At 35.3% G+C, this 21,406-nt stretch overlaps 1 long non-coding RNA gene across 1 annotated transcript in view; it reads left to right on the top strand.

Moving 5' to 3' along the window:
• Nucleotides 1-21,406, top strand: part of LOC103880529 — a 96,176-nt gene that overhangs the window by 41,325 nt on the left and 33,445 nt on the right. The gene's annotated exons all lie outside the window — the stretch shown is intronic.

Here is a 21,406-nt window from a genome sequence, read left to right as displayed (position 1 = left end):
CTAGGACTGAAAGGATGTCCATATTTTCTCCTGCTGGGCCACTTGCTTGCCAAGAGTATTTTTTTCCATGACTAATATTCAGTAAAATATCTGATAGTTAAAAACAAGATTGCTTAGCTTTGCAATTGTTATTAAATTCTTTTCCTGGGCTATAATGCATAGGCTTTGATCTAAAGTCCTACCGTTGCTAGAAGGACTCGTATGATTACGATAATGTGCACTGCTCTTTTTGCTATTCCTATAGGGAAAATAAACCCCACATTAGTTCCATATTAGTACCTGACTTAGAGAAGTTAAAAAGCACCAGAAAAAGGTTAAACAGAGTCAAGTACACATAAGAGAGAAGTGGTTATTAGTGTTCGGGGAGCCATTAAAAAATTCTGCTTATACAGAAGAATTTATTGGTGCTCCTGCTTCTGGCTGCTTTATGCGTTTTAATAAAGAAGTAGGCTCTGTGTGTGTGTGTGTGTGTGTGTTGTGTGTGTGCTTGCACACATTTTATGGCTATGATTGAACAAGGACTTTAGCTATTTGGTCTGTCATTAATTTTATCCTTTTTTTTTTCTCTCCTTTCCCCAAGTCTCCTCCTTTACCTTTCAGCTTCCCAGACAGTATTACAATTCTGAAAATCCTTCAGTTCCATTTTTATGAAGGAAGAATATGCCTATTAATTCCATGGATTTATTTTTTTCTGATATATATATCTCTCTCAGAAAAAAATATATATGGAAGCCTTTTTACTTTAGTTAGATGTTTGGAGGTAATTAGAGAAAAAACTAAATATGCAGTTTCAAGAGGCAAGAAACGTTTGTGAAATTCTGTATTTCTATGTGCTTTGAAATTTAAAGAAACTTTATTAGAAAAGACATGTGGGTTATGATTTAAGGAAATTATTTGAGCATAGGCATTTAACAATTCCTTTTAAATGCTCATTGAAACAACGGAAGGAATATAAAATTAGAGAAAAAGGTAAGCCAATGTTAGGAACTAGGCTGCAATGCTACTGACATTCAGGAACCTGGAGAGATTTTTGCAAAATATGCTGTAGAAAAGATTGAACTATGAGGAGAGCCAACTAGCACATGAAAAAAATGCCTCCCTTTCCTTCAAAGAGGAACAACCCTAAGAAAAACCCAATTGTAAGCTTGAAGTGTCGGGGGTTGAGGGCAAGAGTGATCTTTAGAAATGGGGAGTTGGGGGCAAAATATTAGTCTGTCATATATACCAGGTACAGCATTGTACAATACTCACTGCTAATTTACACTTGGGCATATGTCAGGCTAAGTTACATAGAACTTACTGTTACAACTAACCACAACCATCCTATTTTTGTGTGTTTCTTTTAATGCCTTTTCATTGTAATCAGAGAACATATTTTGTATGACTTAAATCCTTTTAACTTTATTGAGATTTGTCTTATCTCAATAAAACAAGATAGACCCAGAAAATGGTCTTAGACCACAGGTGCATAATGTGTATTTTGCTGTTGTTGAGTGGAGTCCATTGGGATGTGTTGGTTGGTGGTGATGTTCAACTCTTCTGTACCTTACTGATTTTCTGTTTATTTTTCTCTGAATTTTGCTTCATATACACTAAAGCTGTGCTATTAGGTGCATAGCAGTTTAGGATTATTATGTTGTATTGACAATTTGATCCCCATAGAGCTGTGATATACTTTATAATCTGCTTTGTCTGATAATAATATTATCACTCCAGATTTCTTTTGATTAGTGTTAGTGTGGTGTATCTTTTTTCATCCTTTTAGTTTTAACTTATATGTGACTGTATTTAAAATATGTTTTTGTAGGCCGAATATAGTTAAGTCTTGCTTTTGTCTTCAATCTGATAACCTTTGCTTTTTACTTGGGGTATTTAGACCATTTATACTTAATGTGATTATTTATTTGGTTAGGCCTAAATCTATCATCTAGCTATTTGTTTTGTATTTGTTCCATTTTTCTCTATTTTCTCTTCTTATTCCTTTTGGATTAATTGAACCTTTTTAGTAATTTCATTTTATCTTCTTTTTTGGTTCATTAGCTATAACTCTGGTTTGCTTTTTTACATCTTTAATTTATCACATTTTAACTTTGGTACATCTTTAATTTATCGCAGTTTACTTTCAAGTGACATAAAATCATTTCATGTGTAGTATAACCTTTTTTTTATTATACTTTAAGTTCTAGGGTACATGTGCACAACATGCAGGTTTGTTACATATGTATACATGTGCCATGTTGGTGTGCTGCACCCATTAACTTGTCATTTACATTAGGTGTATCTCCTAATGCTCTCCCTGTATAAAAATCTTAAACAGCATATTTCCATTTCTCCCTCCCTGACCTTTGTGCTACTATTGTCATGTTTAACTTTTACGTATGTCACAAATCCATACTATATTGTAGTTATTTTTATTTAAACAGTCAAGTATCTTTTAAAGAGATTTAAATAAGAAGAAGAAATCTACATATTTATCCGTGTTGTTACCATTTCTGGTAATTTTCATTCCTTTGTATAGTTCCATATTTCCATCTGGTATTATTTTCCTTTTATCTGAAGGCCTTCTTTTAACATTTCTTATAGTGCAGGTCTTACAGGTAATGCATTCTTCCAGCTTTTATACATCTGAAAGTCTTTATTTACTTTTGTTTTTCAAAGATGTTTTCACTGTACATGGAGTTCTGTATCTCCTCATCAGGGCATTTTCCGGGTGCTGGCTCAGTTTCCCCTTCCTGTACCATGGTCTAGAAATTTTCTCAAGGCTGTAAGCTGAGGCAATCATAGGGCTCATTTTATTCGTTTTGTATCTCATAGGGATCACCATTTTCCACTGCCGAATGTCCAGTTTTTCATATATGTTGACCGTTATTTATTTGTTTCTGGCAGGAGGATATATCTAGTTCCTGTTACTCCATCTTTGTTAGAAGTGGAAATCCCTGTAATTGGATTGTAAATAAATTTGCATTAAACTTTTTTTCTTCATATATTTACCTCCAGTATGTTTGATGCAAGCAGATCTATAAATGTTGAATCATTAAAAAAATTCAACTTTTTATTACATAATTTTGCTTTTTATTTAGTACTTAAATTTATTTTTCATTTTCTTGCAGTTAAAATCGCTATGCTTGCTTTATTTTGTTTTCTATCTGTCTGGAATTTCTTTGATCATCCCATCATTTGGTTTTATTGTTTTAAATTTACATTTTATTTTAATCAAAGTACATAATATCACATAATGAATGCAGAATATTACAAGGCCTGTGATACATAACATTGCAGGTGTCCTTAGTCCTAAGTCCTGTTCCCTGGTCGCAATTACTTGAAAACATTTTAGGTGTTTTCTCTGTTATTTTCTTGGATATTTTAGAATAAAAAAATACTGCATTGAGTGATTTTTTTTTCATTTTTAGACATTACTGATGGACTTCCTATTAGTGTTGATGAGTTTTAATTTTCTTATGTCTTTCCCCTCTCACAACCACACACACAGTTCTATTCCTTCTGTCCGCTTGTTACAGAGATGTCATGTTTGGTTCAATCAATAACCAGAATTTTTATTATCATGATGACAGAAACATATACAACTATATCTTTTTTTGTGTGCTATGTTAACATTATCTTGCATGTTCAACCTTTTGTTTTTCCTGGATTTGGTAATTGTTTTGCATTTCTCATTTTATTTCCTGTGTATTAGTATGTATTACCAATTCAGCCTCACATTCTTTGCCAAGTTGCAAAACGTAATTAAAAGCTACAGATAATTTCTCAATGATATTTATTTTCTTATAGGCATTTCTCCTGGAACCTTCTATCATTGTGCTTCACTATGGACTGCTTGCTTTCCAAGCATGTTGCAGAGTCATCAACCTGGGACTTCCTTCAGCACTATCCTGTGAATTCCTGTCACTAGTCCTTTGTGTTGGATCCCCTAATTTTTGTATCCTGTCTTCCTCTTCCTTGCTTTAAGCTTTCAGTTTTGTCATATCTCATAGCTTCCTGAGAAATGGTACATTGGAGGTAATTTTTTTTTTTGAGATCTTGCATGTTTGAAAATGTCTTTAGTCTCCTTTCATTTTTCTTTTAGAATTTTTGTGAGACACACTAGCTTTTGGAGTTGCTGTTGAGAGGTCAGATGCTATTCTGAGTTCTTATACTTTGTGTGAGACATATTTTTTCACTTTGAGAGTTTTTAGATCTTTTCATTTTTAAAACAGATTGTGTTCTCTGAAGGGAGTCTCCTTATTGTATTGGACACCAGCTGGAAACTCATGTCCTTTAATTACGAATTTTTTTAATATCATAACTTTGATAATTTCCTTCCCTCTGTTTTTTCTTTCTGGACCTCATATGAATACCTAAACTGTATTCAGAATTTACTATGCATGGCAGACCCTCTTCTAATGGCTTTGCTTGTATTAGGTTGAAGTAGGTATCACTATCATCTTCATTTTCCAGATGAAGAAATTGAACTCAGAGAGGTCAGTGTGTCTGCTGGGATTCAAACCTTGGCTGTGCTGAATTGGAATAGGGATTTTAATTCCTCTTTATACAAACTTTCCAGTGCCCCGAACCCCAAACTTCAGAGTTGCCTGGTGTCTCTCTTGAACCTTTCTGAAGTTGTGCAGCTAGCCTAGGTTTTGCTTTCTCTGATCAGCTGAGTCTACTAGTCTGACAGCTTTCTAGGTTCAAATACTTTGCAGTATTAACTTGTTTTCAGATTTAAAATATAAATATTAAATACCATATAACTAATTATTGTTTCTTAATGCATTTTGACAGTGTCTGTCTCTTAGTGTAACACTGGATTAGCTTAATTATATTCTGTACATCTCACTTTGTTTATTGTTTTCTCTTAATTTTACTCAGAGTTTTCATGAGGATTAAGTGACAATATGTGTAATGCACATAGAACAGTGTGTGGTACACATTACACACTACATAGATAGCTATCATCATTATTATTTCATATTAAAACAAGGTATCTGCAAGAGACACTATTCTCCCAATAAATAAACTCTTAAGAATATTTTCAGTTCTCTACTTTCTCCTTTTTTCTCATACTCAAGGAACAACAAGGGATATTTTATTTATTCTCATTCCTCTTCCACTCTCATTGTCCTACATTTTGCTGAGATAATTTACTACTTTATCCCAGTTTATGATCAGAACTTCTGTTGTATCTTGGGTGATATTTTCCCTGACTCATTACATGTTTACAAATGTTTTTCTTTCATATTTTGGCTGGGTCCCCAAATTCTTGGTGTTCATTCTTCCCCCTCACATTAATCTTAAAAATGTTATTCCGTTATCATCTAGGTTCCAGTGTTGCAGATGAAATGTCTGATGTCAGCCTCATTTCTTTTTTCTCTATTTGTAACCTACACATGCTGTCTTGAAAATTGTCATATTTTCTTTTTATCCTTGGAGTTCAGGAATTTTTCAGGATGCCTGAGTGTGTGTTTCTTCTTATTCTTACCTGAAACTACATGAACCTTTTCCCTCTGTAGGCTTTAACTCAGGGGCAGTTTCTCCTGTTATTTAATTATTGCCTCTCCTCTATAGTTTTACTCTTCTCCTTGTGTAACTGCTATTATTCACCTCCTGGATTTCCAGTGTCTATTTCCTCAGGCCTGGGATCTTTTCCTTTTTGATTTTAATCTCTATTTTTATCTAGATTTTAAAATATTTCTTCTGTTTTAACTGCTATGCCATTATTTCAGGGATCAACAGTGATTGTTTACCCTTCCATTAATGTACCTATTACTTATGTAATCTTAATGTGCTGCAGGACTTTCTAGGCTTATTACTAAAAGATAAAACTAGAAAGAAAAGACTGGCTATGGTGGCTCACGCCTGTAATCCCAGCACTTTGGGAGGCCGAGGCGGGCGGATCACCTGAGGCTGGGAGTTTGAGACCAGCCTGACCAACATGGAGAAACCCCGTCTCTACTGAAAGTACAAAATTAGCCAGGCGTAGTGGTGCATGCCTGTAATCCCAGTTACTCAGGACGCTGAAGCAGGAGAATCGTTTGAACCCAGGAGGTGGAGGTTGCAGTGAACCGAGATCATGCCATTGCACTCCAGCCTAGGCAACAAGAGTGAAACTCTGTCTCAAGAAAAAAACAAAAAACAAAAAACAAAAAACTAGAAAGAAAATTACTGGTAGCTTTGTCTATATAAAACAAGGACAAGAAATAAATTCATAAAATAACTGTAATACATGTGCCAAAGTGCTAGTATTCTATATATAAAGATTTTACAAATCAAGAAGATAACCATACCAATTAAAAAAAATAAAATATATTAGCAGAAAATTTACTGAAGAAGAAATGCATATAACCAGTAAATTTCTGAAAACATTTTTAACCTCACTAGTAGTCAAAGAAATGCAAATTTAAAATAACTTTCTATAAAATGACAATATTTTTAAAAGATTATTGTTATTAATTATGAGGAGTAATGTAGATACTCTCTTATTGCACTAGGATATATTTGGTTACAAGTAATAGAAAGCTCAATTCAAATAACTTAAAACATGAAATTTATTGGCTCTTGTTATTTGAATTCCAGAGGATTGGTTTGTTTCAGGGACTCAGCAATATTATCTAGAACCTAGTTTCTTTTTATTTCTCCTCTGCTTTCTAAAGTGTTGGCTTCATCCTAAGACTGTCTTCTCATTGCTGTCACTAGAAGATAGATTATCAATATTTCCTGAGACTCTCTGCTTCCTACTTGCAGGGTAAATGAGAGGGTTATTCTGGAAGCTTTCTCAGAAGGGGAGCAATTTCCTTTGACAGAATCCCAATTTCTTTTTTAGATCCTATCGGCCCAACTTGAGACATATGCTCATCCCTGAAACAACAGCTGGATCCATGTGGTTACATTACTTAGTTAAGGCTTGAGCTACATCTCCCATCTGGGATCAAGAGTGGGACCACCTTCCCTCAAAGTGTGTGTGTTGGATAGAAGAGGTGAAAATGCCTGCATAAAAAATTGGGGATGCTGTCAAGAGACAGACAAAAGATTTTGGGGAACCACATAAAATGTCCACTATCCATGCATTGCTTCTGGACATAAAAATTGACATATACTTCCTGTTACGAAACTGGCAATACGAATTAAAAACTTTAAAATGTGCTTATAATGTTATTCAGAAATTCAATTTCTTGGAATTTGTATCTGACAAATAGTTATGGATATGGGATACATAAATATCTGGCTATTATATAACTAAAGCTGCATCATTTATAGTAACTAAAAATTTGGAAATATTTAAATGTCTAACTGCATGGATTTGATGAAATTGTGTATTGAACAGTCAATATTCATACAATGAAATACTATTTAACAATGAAAAAGATGCTATTAAAAATAAGGGCATGGGAAAGAGTTCACTATGTCTTATTAGGTAGAAAAAGTAGGCTACAAAATCTATGATCTGTTTTTGGGAAAAAACATATGTATTTATAGAAACTATAGAAGACAGAAGGCCATGTAACAAAATACTAACAGTGGTAGGTTGGGCGGTAGAAATATATGCTTGCGTATCTGTATTTTCATACATTTCTTGCAATAAATCTTTAATATATTAATTTCTTCTTCTCCAATCTTTATGCATTTTTTTCCCTATTGCACTGGCCAGAACTTTTAGTACAATATTGAAAAGACTTGGTAAGTGTGGATACCCTTGCCTTGTTCCTGATCTCAGGGAAAAAGAGCTACTGTTTCACAATTAAGTATAAAGATAGGCATGGGTTTTGTAGATGTTCTTCATCAGATTGAGACGGTTCTTTTTTACTTCTAATTTGCTGAAGTTTTATCATAAAGGGGTGTTGAATATTTTCAAATGATTTTTTAAACATCTCTTGAGATGATAATATGATTTTTTTCTTATTCTATGAATGTGGTATATTACACTGATTGATTTTCAAAAGTTAACCTTGAATTTATGAGATAGACCCTACTTGGTCATGGTGTATTACTGTTCTAATATATTGCTGAATTTAATTTGCTAACGTGTTGTTAAACATTTTTTTTTTTTTAACCTGCGTTCATGAAGGATACTGGTCTATATATTTTTAATTATAATATCTTTGTCAGGCTTCTGTGCTGCCTTGTAAAACAAGTTGATGAGTATTCTCTTCTCTATTTTCTGAAAGAGTTTATATAGGATTAATATTATATCTTCTTTAAACATTTGGTAGAATTCACCAGTGAAGCTATCTGGTTCAGGAAGGTTTTATTGTGGAGAAGTTTTTGATTTTAAATTCAGTTTTTAAATAGATACTGGGTTATTTAGATTGTCAATTTCTTTCAATGTAAATTTTGGTAATATGTACCTGTCAAGGAATTTTTCATTTCATCTAAGTTGTTAAATTTATTGAAAGCTTATTGTTTTAATATCTTTAGAATATATAGTCACCTTCCTCATATTGGTAACTTCTATATCTTTTCTTGATTAGTTTTGCTAGGGGTTTATCAATTTAATTAATTATTTTAAAGAACCAACTTTGATTTATTTTCTCTATTATTTCCTGTTTCATTGATTTCCATTCTAATTTTTATTCTCTCCTTCCTCCTACTTACTGTGCATTCAATTTTTTCTATTTGTTTTAGTTTTTCAAGATGGAGCTTAGATTACTGACTTTATACCTTTCTTTAAAAAAAAAATTTATAGAAAAGCAGTTAAGGCTAGACATTTCCCTTTAAGCACTGGTTAGGCTATATCCCACAGCTTTGAAGAACTATGTTTCTATTATTTTCTCATCTTGTGATTTCTTCTTTGGTCATTTGTTATTCAAAAGTATACTGTTCAAATTCCAAGTATTTGAGGGTATATTCTTGATAGCTACTCGTAATTGATTTTTAATATAACACCTTTATGATCAGAGAATATACGCCACATAATTTCAATCTTAAGATATCTATTGAGACTAGTTTTATGACTCAGCCTGTCTGTTTTGGTGAATTTTCCTTGTGAACTTGAAAAGAATGTGTGTTCTGCTGATAGCACTTTTATAAGAAATCCCATAAAATTATTTTAAGATCACTAATCCTGAGACATGTTTAAATTGACTGCTTTTTGACAGAATAGCAAAACAGTTAATATTTATCTTTAGCTCTCCCAGGGGGATTACCCTATTTTACTTGTTACCCAAAATTCCCTGTGCTATGTTTACCCTTCTGTCAGTATGTCTTTCAGATCTTTTTTTTTTTTTTTGAAATGGAGTTTCCCTCCTGTTGCCCAGGCTAGAGTGCAGTGACGCGATCTTCGCTCACTGCAACCTCCGCCTCCCGGCTTCACACTCTTCTCCTGCCTCAGCCTCCTGAGTAACTGGGATTATAGGTGCCTGCCAACACCCCTGGCTAATTTTTGTATTTTTAGTAGAGATGGGGTTTCACTATGTTGGCCAGGCTGGTCTCAAACTCCTGACCTCAGGTGGCCTACCTGCCTCAGCCTCCTAAAGTGCTGGAATTAAGGCATTAGTCACCTGGCCCAGATCTTTTATTATATCTGTTAAAAATTATACTAGCATAAGTTGCTGGTGTAATTTATGATGACTACTTAAGATAACACTTTTTGTATTTTTAAAAGTATATCTTAAATTCTCATACTAAAGAAATAGAGTTATTACATCAGTGCTTGAAGAATTCATGGACCCAAAGTGTCTCCTTCTATACTATGTTACATAGAAATATCAGCTACGAGGCTGGTGCCCTATTCCCTGTTTTCATTCTCACATGTATGAGTGAATAAATGAGGTGAAAGGAATAAATTTAATCATTGAATTCTGGGCACACTGAACAGGTATATTAATGCTGGTGGGACTCTTCTATGCCTCAGTCTATATTGAATTTTTCTTGCAGACAGAACAAATGCTCTGTGATGGGAGTGAGCCCGTTTCACATGAGGAAGTATAAGGGGCCAGTAAGGCAGGAGTATGGAGAATAAAAGGAGATGGATAAGAAAGGCAGGACTGAACTCAGAGGGCTTTGTTGGTTTGTTGAGGATGTTGGTCTTTATCCTAGTAGCAGAGAGACGATGTAGAAGGGATTTAAGCAGAGAGATCATGTGCTTCAGAAAGACCCCTCTGGCTACATGATATGATGGAACATTGAATGGGTTCAAGAGGGAAAGTAAGAAGCAATTGGGAAATGATTGCTAGTTTCTAGGCAAGAGATAATGGCAGATTGGATTATGGAGGTGATGGTGGAGGTGGAGAGAAGTTGAGTCGGTAGTGTATGTCTCCTTCCACCGCTGTCCATCTGTGTCTCCTTCTTAATCTACTATAGGACCCAGACAAAAAGAAGATCAGGAAATATCCCTAAGAGGAAGGCCAATAAAAGCGAAGAAATGAGTAACCTGTAACAAACTTCAAATGCTCAAAGGTTCTTAGGATAGTACTTGCAGGAAGAAAATCATGCTTAGTTTCAATAAGTGCTAAATCTCTTATGGATACATGCATGTTTAGCTTCATAGATGCGTCAGTAAACCTCAGTCTCACACTCCTGTAAAGGTACAGGAAGCCATCTGTTCAACAATAATTTTCAATGTAGAATGTTGAGGCAATTAATATGAAAGGACATGTAGTAGGCTTTGATTGATATTTTTAATGCAACCCATTAAAAATATGGGGTAAAACAGAGTGGTAAATTGCATTATTTTTGTATCTCTGTAGGTTGTAAGGCCAATGCTTGATATGTTTCTGAATTAACACTACTGTTTCCAACTTTCCATTTCTGTCTTTTATGTATAATTTCAAACAAACTTAAACTATAGTGGCTCCAGCATGATTTACTGTCTTTCTCAAAGAATAAGTAAAAGAAAAATGTTAATAATAAGTAAAAGAAAAACACGAACAAAGATATCCTTTGGTGTTAGATCCCAGCAGCACAGTACCATGACATCTACCTATAATGTATCCAACAAAGACCAAGAGGAAAAGCCAAAATGTGTGTATTTGTATGTGGAGGTTTTTTCCTTGGAGATGGACAACATTATTAACAACCCCATACGAAGAGGATTTTGAGTGAGTAATTCTGAGTGAATAGAAAATAGAAGCCATTAAAATAATAAAAGGACAGAGAGCCATTTCTTGAAAAGGACACAAAACGTTTACATTATGCTTAGTATTTTTTGGTTCTTGGCAAAGTATTGCTTATTTTTTTAGAATCATTTCCTACTGAGTTCAAGTAATTCTTTATACCTTTTCTGTGATTTCTGTGACTTTAATTTTGTTCTCTGCCTAAAATTTCATCCATTACCCAATATAATTGTTATTTTCTGATCGGTTTCCATTTTTAGGTTAATTCTCCAGATATCCTGTTTATCAAATTGTGTGGGGGAGGGCAGGGGAATGAGGTCTTTGCCATTTTTTTTTCTCTTTCTCTCTCAGTCATGTATGTTTTATCTGATGGTTACATAGCCTTTTACTTTATTTTGTGGCACGTAGATTTGTCCTTAATCAGAATAAAAGCTATTATCTAAATTTCCCTATATTAATAGAAAGATTATAGTTTATGTTTCCCTTTCTATTGTGTTCTTGGTGTGCTACTCCAAATATTGTCATTCAGTTGAGTTGACTTGAATGGTTATAATCCACAGGAATATAATTAATGTCAGTGATGTTTCCAACCCATTCTCATTTTGAAGAAAACATTATTAAGTTTTTTTAAAGGAATGTGATTATACGAAGGATGATTTCCAAATATTCTGTATCTTAATAGAATATATAATCAGAGAATACAAAATTCATCTGAAGTAATGAGACTTAGCTGACAAATTGTCTGAGTACCTGTCTGTGGTTGGTGGGGCAGAATCAGCTCTGCAGGGTGGGCAGGCAAAGAAAAGAAGAAAGGTTTTAGAGAACACTAAGCTGGCTGATGGGAGGGCCATAGAAAGAGGCTGGCTGATGGATTGGCTATTTCCTCTAAAGCAGCAGGTGATGCTGAAATCAGGAGTGTGCATAGTAAGATTTCATCAGAAATCCAAGGTTCATAGGCCAAAGCCAGGAGGCCAAATAGATCATTGAATGAGTGAAGCAATCAGAGTCAGATATCAAATTCCAAAGCATGGAACCAGGCTCTGGAAACAGGTGGCAAAAGGCCACCTCTAGGCAAGTGGCCCTGGGTCACTTGGGTTATCCTCGTACAGACACGAGTTCGTCTGGCCTATCTTGTCTTTTATTAGTTTGTTCAATGCTGGAAAGCACCTAGGGGGTTTAAAGGGCCAGAGAGAAAGCTGAGGAATAACAAGGATGACTTTTCTAACAATAGGTCTGATGAAGTACTGGACCAGCCAAGGGAATATCAGACATTTGCTGAACAACTGACTTAGATTAAGTCCTACTCATAGGTGGGAATTTGAATTACTAGCTTATTGAAATTCCTTCTGGCTTCAAGAATTCTATGATTTTGTCTTTTATAGTATATTATTGGAGTATAGAAGGTTAATTTCTTACTCAGGAAGCATATATCGAACAGTCTTTTTAATAGAAGTACTCTCAAGCAGCTGTAAAGATATTAAATGCCCACTGCTCTAGAACTGACAATCCTGAGTCATAGCAGTCTCAAATTACAATGGCCATTCAGCAGTAAGAATGCTATTATTTAAGCAGACAAGTGGATTTTTCTTTCCCTTTCAGGTGCAAGATGATGTTGGTCTGGCTACATTAATTTTTAATTTTTATTTTTATTTCAACAGTTTTGGGGGGTACAGGTGGCTTTTTGTTACATGGATAAATTCTTTAGTGGTATTTCTGAGATTTCAGTGCACCTGTCGCCCAAGCAGTGTACCCTGTACCCGATATGCAGTGTTTTATCCCTCACCCACATCTCAACCTTCCCTCACCTAGTCCCCAAAGTTCATCATATCATTCTTAGGCCTTTGCATCCTCATAGCTTGGCACGGTCTGGCTACATTTAAATGGCATGGTATACTAGGTCCATTGGCTTGTCATTTGACTTTATAAGTGACAAATGGCAGTGTCTAAGCCTGCTCTCTGTTCTGAACACCTTCTGATAATTCACATTGGATGCCATGGGACCACCTTAGTATAATCACAATCCCCTTTTTTCTTGAGATGCATTACCAGGCAGATATATAGGTATCTGCGTTGATCAGTGGCCAGGCCAGATTCTACAATTAAAGTAGTGTCCTGTCAACCAAACATAAAGGCTTAAATGGGACTTTCATAATTGCCAGGTCCTGTGAGGTTTTGTAAGAAGGCAATGGAAAACCAGTGAAGATTTTCAAGTAAGGGACTCTATTTGTTCAACAAATATTAATAGAATCAGGCATTGTGCTAAGAACTGGGGATTCACAAGTGAAACAGCAGACATAGTTTCTATTGTCAAAAAACCTATATAGATAAGAAAAAGGGCAATTACAAAATAGTGTGATAGGTGCTATAATGGGAAGAAGCACAAGATGAGAATATTTAAACAAGGAAAATAACATGCAATTAGATGAGGGGGTGGTCAAGGAAGGCATCTTAGAAGAGGTGATGTATAAGAACAAGGAGCCAGATGACAAATAAAGAAGTGTGTCCCAGGCAAAGGATGAATATATACAAAGAATCAGGGATACAGAAGATGGAGCACAGTGAGAAGTGAAGATTATTGAGGGTGGTTGGAAGGTCAAGTGCCTTCATCAGAGTAGTCTACATGGACTCACAAGTCAATATTCATAGGGTTTTCTAGCCTAAATTCATACTGTCTAAATGTGAAGGAACTTTAACCTAATCTAAATATATATAAGTTAGGAGTAGATGACTGAAAGTCCAGTGTTCTAATGCCCTTGTGGTGTTTTTAGGAGGTAAATATATTGGTGAACTTTTGACTTGGATAAGTTTTTGTGCACCTCTTAAATAATAAAAACAAAATATATAATTTTTAAATTAGTAGAGGAGAAAAATGGAAAGAGAACAAACAAAAACCCAAAAGAATATAAAAAAGTGGGGAGGGGAAGGGAGAAAAGACAACATAAATAGAAAACCTGAAATAAGACGGTAGATATAAATACAAATATGTCAGTAATCACATTAAGTGTAAGTGGTCTAAATTAGAGGACAAAAGTTATCAGATTGAGTTAAAAAAGAACAAACAAAATCCAACAATGTGTTATTGATAAGAAAAACATCTGAAACATAAGGAAATAGAAAGATTGAAAATAAAAGCATGGGAAATAGTATACCAGGAAAATTTGAAACAAAGGGAAGATTGTGTAGTTATATTAATATAAGATGAAATACATTTTAAGACAACTAATATTACTGAAGATAAAGAGGATCATTTTGTAACTATAAAGTGTGTTATTCACCAGGAAAATATAACAATTACAATTTTTATTCACCTAGTAACAAAGTCTCAAAATATATAGAGCAAAAATTGGAGAACTATAAGGAAAAGTAGATAAAACCACAATATTCTCTCTCAGTAATTGGTAGCTCAAGTAGACAAAAATTCTGTAAGGGTATGGAAAATTTGATCAACACAATTAACAAATTTAACCTAATAGACATACATAAAACACTCTACCCAGCAACTCCAGAATACATATATTTTCAAATACATATGGAATATTTATGCAAATTGACCATATTCTGGATCTTGAAGCAAGTCACAAAATATTTGAAGGCATTCAAATTATATAGTCTACATTCTCTGATCTCAATATAATCCATGATAAAAAATAACTAAAATAACCTTGTATAAATTTATCAATGTTTAGTAAGACCATTTTGGGTATTTCAAACAGGGTTCAGAAAATGTGTTGCAAAGGTGTTGAAAGGCCTGGAAAAACAAAACAGAATATATGGTTATACAAAATTGATGATTTATGTGCTTTTGGGATGCCACTGTCATGCCTTTGCTGCTACTGCCATCCCTGCTAGAGGCACAGCCAGCAGCACTGGTAGAGGCCAGGAGAAAGTAGTTTCAGCCGGGAGAAAGTAGCTTCTTCCTTCCTCTGCCTTTCAGTCTCTTATTAGTGCCTCTCACTGGCAGACCCAACAGGAGGACAACTGGAAAGGGAGTCTGGGAAGTGTAGTTGCTGGCTCCCAGTCCTGGCATTAGAAAGAACATGGCTGAAGAGCACATGCAGGACAGCAGACACTGTTCAGCACAATCCACTCCTTTGGCTGCTCAGCACCCATATATACAGTCTTTTATTTAAAACAACAATAAAAATAACATTATGCTTCTGCCTAACAGTGTGAAAATGTCTTTTATACAAAGATGCAGTTGCTTTCTCCCTAAAATGGAAGATGTGTGATCCTATTACTGAATCCATCTCAGAATGATGTTAATTTTTCTTCTAATTCAGTAACAATTCCTCCTGGATATTCTGTAACGTAAAGACTAAATTGTAAATTAGCCACTTAACGTGAAATAAAATGATGCGGAAAGGGAGGTAGACATGGCCAGGATGAGGGGAAGGGAGGAAGATGAATATATACAAATATGTAGATACAAGTAAGGAAAATATGCTTGGGGGTTATAATGTAATTATAGAAATCAATAACAATGTAATGAAATTAAATGTATAATGTATAATAACTAAATGAATAATGTAATTTAGAAATCAACAACTAAAATGAATCTGGAAAAATCAGAAAAAGCATATGTTAGGAAATGAAAAAATAACACTTAAAGATTCAATAAATGAATTATAATGAGAATTAGAAATACTTAGAATTGATTTATAATAAAAATATTAAATGTCAAATCTGGTAGAAGACAACTAAAGCAGAACTTAGAGGGAATTGAATGGCATTAAAAGCTATAATAGAAAAGAAGGAAGGATAAAAATTAATGCAACAAGCTTCCACCTTAATTAAATGCAAAGAAAGTAGAAGGAAGAAAGTAATAAGTGTAAAAACAGAAATCAATACAATAGAAATTAAGCTTTTAATGAAGATAATCTACAAAGCTAAGTAAGTTATTTGAAAAGACTAATGTAATTGACAACACCCTAGTGATATTGATCAAGGAATAGTAATCGTTATCATGATTGAAAAAACCTTAATTATTGGTGTTCTGGATATTACAATGACAAAAGATTATAATAAATTTCAAGCTATAACTTTGTGTATTAGTCCATTCTTATGCTGCTATGAAGAAATACCCGAGACTGGGTAATTTATTAAAAAAAGAGGTTTAATTGACTCACAGTTCTGCATGGCTGGGGAAGCCTCAGGAAACTTACAATCATGGCTGAAGGCACCTCTTCACAGGGTGGCAGGAGAATGAATGCAAGCAGGGGAAATGCCAGGCAATGCTTACAAAACCATCAGATCTCATGAGACTCACCCACTGTCATGAGAACAGCATGGGGGAAGCTGCCCCCATGATCTGAATACCTCCACCTGGTCCTGCTGTTGATGTGGAGATTATGAAGATTCCAGTCGAAGGTGAGATTTGGGTGGGGACACAGAGCCAAACCATATCACTTTGAAAGTTGTTCAGAAATGGACAAAATCTTAGAAAAATACAGTGGACCCAAATTGACTCAAGAACAAATAGAAAACCCAAGCAATAACAAAATCATTAAAACAATTACCCCATAGTCAAAAATATTTCCACAAAACCACTCCAATCCCAGCAAAATCAATCATTCAAGAAAAAAATTCAAAATTTACTATATTCCAGAGCGTAGAATAAAGATTAGCATGTCTTTGATATCAAAACCTGAAACAGATAATATAAGAAAGAATTGTAGACCAATATTATAATGAAATACATGTAAAAATCCTGTACAAAATATTAGCAAACCCAAACGAGTAAGATATATATAAAGGGTAAAGAATCATGAGCAAACTGTTTTTGTCCCAGGAATATAAGGTGGGTTCTACTTTAGAAAATCCATTGTTATTTACCACATTCGTATGTTAAAAGATAAAAATCATATGATTACCTTAATAGATACAAAGCATTGAATGAAACTGAATATAATTAGGAAATACTCTTAGCAAACTGAGATGAGAAGGGAAATTCCTTAAACTGGTTAAGGGTTTCTAATAAAAAGAAGTCACTTTCATACTTCTAGTAAAACTTTGACCTTATATTTGAGATTAGCAAAAGACAAGAATGTCCCTATAGTTACTTTAATCAACAATCTATTAGGGCCGGATATGGTGGCTCATGCCTGTAATCCCAGCACTTTGGGAGGCTAGGCAGGTGGATGGCTTGAGCTCCTCAGGAGTTTGAGGCCAGCCTAGGCAACATGGCAGAAACCCATTTCTACAAAAAGTTAGCCGGGTGTGGTGGCATGTGCCTGTAGTCCCAGCTACTTGGGAGGCTGAGGTTGGAGGCTCTATTGAAGGTTCGCACAAGTACAGCAAAGAAAAGCAAAGAATAAAAGGTATCAGGAATGGATGGGAGGTAAGAAACCTGTTACTATTTACAGGTGATATGATTATGTAGAAAACACAGAGGAATCTGTGCATAATTTATTAGAATTAATAAGTGAGTTTAGAAATGTAGTTAAATATAAAATCAATGTATAAAAATCAATTGCATTTCTACATGCCAGCAACAAACATTTAGAAAATGAATACAAAGGGCTTGTAATAGCTTAAGATATGAAACACTGAGGAAGAAATGTAACAGTGCATATGCAAGACCTTTATGGAAAAAGTGTAAAGTTTTATTGAGAGATATTAAAGCAGATCTAACTAAACAGAGAGATAAGTAAGCCGTGCTTCTGGCTCAGAAGGCTCAATATGGTAAAGATGTCGATTCTTCTATAATTGATTTAGATTCAATGTAATTCTGTTTAGAATCCATACAGGATTATTTTTCTTCTGTGAAATTTGATAAGCTACTTACAAAGTATGTATGGCAATGCAAGGGACTGAAATTTCATTTCATATTCTCAATGAAAAAGAACAGAGTTCAGGAAGTTGCCTACCAAGATCAAGATTTCAAAGCTGTAGTAATTGAGATGCTTTGGTGGTGGGATAGGCATAGAGCAGCAGGAGAGGAGAGGTAGCCCAGTTAGAGATCCACACGTATGAGGGTCTTTGATAGGTGACAGATGTGATATTGCAGATTAGTGGAGGGCAGGATAAATGGTGCTGGGACATTGGAGTATGGATATGAAAATAAATTGGAATTGTACCTTTATCTTATACTATAGGCAGAAATCAATATCAGATGCATTACAGTCCTTAATGAGTCTTTAAGCTATAGTTTTTAAACAATAAGACTTTCAGAAAATAACAGGAGATTATTTTCATGACCCCAAGGTAGGGAAGGATTTCTTAAACATGAAACACTAACCCTAAGCAGAAAGGAAGAGATTGATGACTCCTTATGCACCCCAAACCTCAGCATCATGCAACATACCCATGTAACAAATCTGTGCATGGCCCCCTGAATCTAAAATAAAAGTTGAAATGAAATTAAAAAGATAAGAATTCATCAAAAGCTAGCACACAGAGAAAAAGAACAACACTCACAGACACAAAGATCTATAAACTTGGAGAAGGCATTTTATGCAGAATCTGACAAAGGACATGTATCCAGAAACTTTAGAGAAGCCCTGTGTGATGCTGGAGCTGACATTTCACAAACCACATTGCCCAGACTTCTGAGCAACTGGTTTCTAATTTGTTTCTATGGATGGGGACCTGATGGGAGGCTCAGGAGGAGGAGATGAAGTACTTCCTCTCTGTTTTCTTCTGCTTGCCACAGTTGGCACCTGCTTCCAGCTTCTTTCAGCATCTCCAGCCATGACTGCCCTCTGACTGTGATGCAGGGCAGGCAAGCCCTAAAATTGGGGCTTAGCCTAGGAGTGTTCATGGCTTCCCCCAGGAAAGAATTCAAGAGCGAGCCGGTGGTGTTAGACAGCAACTTTTATTGAAGCCACGGTGTATACAGCAGCGGCAGCAGAGGTACTGCTCCTTACGTTACCCAGAGTAGCAGCTCAGGGGCAGTTCTGCAGTCATATTTATACCCACTTTTAATTACATGCAAATTAATGGTGGATTTTGCAGACATTTCTGGAAAAGGTTGTTAACTTCCAGGTCATTGGTTCATTGCTACAGAAAGGGACGGTCACTTCCGAGTGTTGTCATGGCAATGGTAAATTGACAAGGCACACCGGTGGGCATGTCTTATGGAGAGGTGCTTTCACCTCTTCCCTGTTTCAGCTAGTCCTAAATCTGGTCCAGTGTCTGAGCCCCACCTCCAGAGTCAAGTCCCGTCTCCTACCTGAACTGGGTAAGAGGGTTCCTGTGCTGAGCCCTGAGCATTAAAGAGCCCTCCCCTTGGCCTCTTCTGACTGTATTCCTAACGATGGGACAAGGTGTCTGCATGGCCAAAGGGGTGTGGCTACATGGAATGTGTCCTGCCTGCCATCTGTTGTGGGCTGGGTAGCCTTGAACCATGACTATTCCCCATGCAAAGCACCCTGAGTTCCTCCTTTCAAGGATGGACCATGCTATCGTGCCTTAAGGGGTAGCTGTTTGTGTGTAATTGTGTGTGGTTGGGGGTGAATGGAGCTTGGATTTACAGTCTTGGGTGATCACGTGTATGCACTTGAGGCTCCTAATGGAGCAAGGTGTTGCCTGGTGAGGAGGGGCTGGGACAGGGGTCTGAGCTTAGAGTACGGCTATCCCCAGGTGCTGCCACATTCTGGCTAGGCACTTTGGGAGGCTGAGACGTCTAAACAAATCTGTGGCTTCTCACACTAACTGCAGTGAAAATCCAGTTTGTTTTTGAATTTTAAATTCATTGTAGAGTAGTGCTTTTGTTAAATACAATAAAAATAAATTACAAGAAAAGTGAAATTCCAAAAAGTATACAAGCAACATAACATGACCATCAAATAGGCATAAAAATTTCAAAACACCCTCGATTTCTATACTTATTTAGCATGGACTCATAATAAAACTTGTAGAGTTGCATTGCAAGAAGCACATCACTATAAGAATGCATACAGCATGTGTTTATTTCTGTAAAGACCCAAAGTAGCCAAATGGAACAATATACTGTCTGGGTATAGACACACAGGTGGTAAAACAATAACCAAAACAAGAGTTAGGGTAGTTACCTTCTGAGGGAGAATAGGTGATTTGATGGTGGAGACACAGGAGTCTCTAAGTGGCCATGCTCTATTTCTTAATCTGAGTAAAAAGAAGAGCAGCATTTTATCAGTATTCATTTTATTAGTATTTTAACTTGTAAGTCTATACTTTACACATATGTTTCATATATAAAAATCAAAACAAAGTGAGAAACAAAAGAAAAAGGAAAGAACCCTCCCTAGTAATTGCCTGAACTGTTTATTCATTTACACAACAGGTTTTTTTTTTTTTTTTTCTAGAGTAAGACAAAAATTTAAGTTGTGCTTGGATATCTGGGAAATGTAAATAAAAGAATATTGATGCATAATGTTGATATGAGTGTTCCTGACATGTAGACATAAACTTTTGGCCATTAAAATAACAAAATGAAACCGAGAATTGGATATCAGCCAGTATATTTATAGGATAGAAACCTCTACTATAGACAGACATGTCTATCAGTCAGGAAGTATTTATTTGAGTGCCTGTCATATGTGTAAGGAAATTTGGGAGTGTAGAGGAATATTTAATCTAGTTATCAAGATGGGATCACTATACCAAACAATAACGTAAGACATTGTATTATTAGTCACTAAATTGTGTGGGACCACTAAAAACTGCTAACAGTAACGTCTGAGAATCTCAGATATGGTGCACAGATATAATCCACATCTTTATTTTAGAATCAATGGTAACCTGAGTGTGGTGTTTCATAGTCAGTTTTTATGATCACATTAGTGGAAAAGATTATGCAAAATGATTTGCTGTTGTGCATTTGCATGAACATATGAATACCAGGTATCTTCAACGTTTAGTAATTTCACAGACACTCCAGCCAACATGCCCACCTTCCACTTTATGACTCCTCATCTGCCCAGAGTATTCCCTTGATTTTCTTTCCATATTAAGTAGGCACAAAATAATCTCAGAAGAGTGGGCTGTTCTTTCTATATTTGTGTTTTACAGATTATTCTGTGTGAATGAGATGATTAAGTATTTTAGTTTAAAACTCCCAGCTGGGCTGTAGACAGTATCAGTAATCAAGAGATAAGGAGTACCACAACTTCTATAATTTTTAATTTCTTCTGGTTAATTATTTCAGTAAGAACACGAAAACAAAATAAGCTGGTAACTGGGAATTGTCTTCATTAAATGAATTAAAGGAAGCATTTAAAGTCACTTTTGGGGTAAATTTTATGTTTGTTAGTGCTTTTCTGTGTTTTAAGATGTTGATCAGCAATTCTGATTCGTACACATACATCATCAATTGTTGATAGTTTTCCTTTGGAGCTCTGGAAAGAAGGAAAACCTCTTCAAAGTCTTGTAGCCAAATGCAC

Source organism: Papio anubis, chromosome 18 (assembly GCF_008728515.1).
Source record: "Papio anubis isolate 15944 chromosome 18, Panubis1.0, whole genome shotgun sequence".
Taxonomy (NCBI): Eukaryota; Metazoa; Chordata; class Mammalia; order Primates; family Cercopithecidae; genus Papio; species Papio anubis.
The sequence above is the reverse complement of the archived record's forward strand: the minus strand, read 5'-3'. Positions and strand labels throughout refer to the sequence as shown.